A 2,636-nucleotide genomic window follows, 5' to 3' on the forward strand; every position below is an offset into this window, starting at 1 on the left:
TTATACTGCTATTTCTAGCTATAGAACGACGTGCTCATTTTGACACATACAATATGATGCCACACACACTAGTAACGTATTTATGACGTAGCATTAGTATGTAACAAGAGTTTATTCCCCCCATGAACCATGGATGGACCTTGTCGTTGGTGGGGAGGCTTGCGTGCCTCAGCGATACAGATGGCCGTACCGTAGGTGCAACCACAACGGAGGGGTATCTGTTGAGAGGCCAGACAAACATGTGGTTCCTGAAGAGGGGCAGCAGCCTTTTCAGTAGTTGCAGGGGCAACAGTCTGGATGATTGACTGATCTGGTCTTGTAACATTAACCAAAACGGCCTTGCTGTGCTGATACTGCGAACGGCTGAAAGCAAGGGGAAACTACAGCCGTAATTTTTCCCGAGGACATGCAGCTTTACTGTATGATTAAATGATGATGGCGTCCTCTTGGGTAAAATATTCCGGAGGTAAAATAGTCCCCCATTCGGATCTCCGGGCGGGGACTACTCAAGAGGACGTCGTTATCAGGAGAAAGAAAACTGGCGTTCTACGGATCGGAGCGTGGAATGTCAGATCCCTTAAGGGGCTCCGGAACGCCCTATACTTGCAATGTTAAAATAACGCTTATAAATTACATCTTTCCTCACAAAGTATTTGAGGTAGGAAGTTGAACTTTTTACAGATTATTTATTGGAATATGGGCTACAACTTAACACAGGGATTTTACAAAATTTTAGTTCAGTTATTAAAGATGATTTTTTTTCAATTGTGATGAAAATTCACAACTTTTTTTGCAATTTTTTATTTATATATTCAAAAATATACAGTTTTTTGGAAAAAGGCTGTGTTAAATTATGCAGAAGGTACTGTGTAACATTTACTGAAAGTTTGAAACAAATATGTTTGGAAGATCCTTAGAAAACATGTAAATAGAAAGAGAAAATAAAATATTTGGGAATCGAGCGACAAAGATTGGATTAACTTTTTAGTGCATTCCAGGTCCATAGGATGGATTATCTTCATCCTCTGCAAACTCCTCCTCCAGCTTCCTCTTGTTCCTCCTCCTGTTTACTCTTGCTTGTATTTCTAGACTCTTTACAGCCCTGTCTGCAGCCCGAAGGCGTTCCTTGTCTAAAGCAAGCATCGCTCGTACCATGTTAGAACCTATCTTCATTCCCATATTTCTAAATACCTTGCACCTTACAATGTTGCCATCATTGAAAGTCGCAACAGCATCATACACACCAAAGTGAAGTGTTTCTATTCCAACAAATACAGTCTTGGGGATTCTCGACCATATAACACTATTTACACTTTCATTGGGGTTTTGAGTTTTTCCGTAAATACACTTTTTCAACAGTTCAGGTGCTGCTAAGTCTCTGAAAATAGGTTTTATCACCTCCATTATTGCATGAGGCAGACTATGCGTATGATTGTACACTTCACCAGTTAGCAATCCTTTGTTATATTTACACCAACTGTCTTCTTCTTTGGGACACAAGCTATGTTGGGGATTTTCATCGGTTGAAGAAGTATGAAGAAAAAGAGCCCAAACAGCCTTCTTCATTTCGTCGACACTTTGTGTATTTTGCCTAATAGCCATTCCATAATAGTTCTGTATTTTGTCAATTACACTGTCAGTTAACCTTCCCTTCCCATCCAACCCTTTACCATCACTGAGTTTTTGTTTTTTGTACGAAGCTTTCAGTCGCCGAAGTCTTGTTCCCATTCGCTTCTGTACGTGTCCAATACACTCAAATTTCTGCACTACAACATCATCACCATAGGGCTTCAGTCCTTGAACATGTTTGAAACTTTTAGAATCACCGTCACCAAGGTAATTAACATATTGCACTTTATCACACGCCTCAGAACGCTGGAATATACTGGCAACACCAGCCACTTCCATTCCTCCACTACTGCCACTATAGTTAGCTTTGCAATTATTTTCATGTGTACCTTTATATTTTTGTGGACATCTACAATACTTTGATATTACTGCTACATCTAAAACTTTCGCTGTATACATACTGGTGGCAGATACTACACCATGAAGAGATGTGTGTCCCCGTTTATGCCAGGTACCATCGAACGCTGCAGTCAAATCTCTGTTACCATTATTTTCCATTACTGCCTCTTCCACAGCGTTCTTCATAGATTCTATACAGACATCTTCTACTTTAGGCCCTATTAATTTATTATAGGTCGTAAACTTGGTTGGGGGATTTGGAAGATTCATGATGCCACAGAAAATTGCACCTGCAGTAGCACCCTTACCAACTGAACGCAAGGAATAAACAAATCCAATGTTGTGTTCGTAGATTTTGCTACCATTTTCTTCAGTTGCAGTTACTGCAACACTGTTCGAAAAGGTGGTCATGTATGAACACTTATCACATTTCAGTTGTATTTCACTAGCAAGTCCTACGTGCTTTATTATGGAGAGTTCCAGACCAACTTCACTACAATGAATAAATCTTACACAGTTTGAAAAAATTCCTTTGAGAACCGACATATCAAATATTTCATTCACATCCGATTCGCCCATAAAACATTCATAGTTTTCACTCATTGAACCAAGCTTCTTCTGTGAAGTATTTTCTTTCCCACTTTGACTGCTATGGGCAGGTGTACTTG

The sequence above is a fragment of the Schistocerca nitens genome, chromosome 3, assembly GCF_023898315.1.
Source record: "Schistocerca nitens isolate TAMUIC-IGC-003100 chromosome 3, iqSchNite1.1, whole genome shotgun sequence".
NCBI lineage: Eukaryota > Metazoa > Arthropoda > Insecta > Orthoptera > Acrididae > Schistocerca > Schistocerca nitens.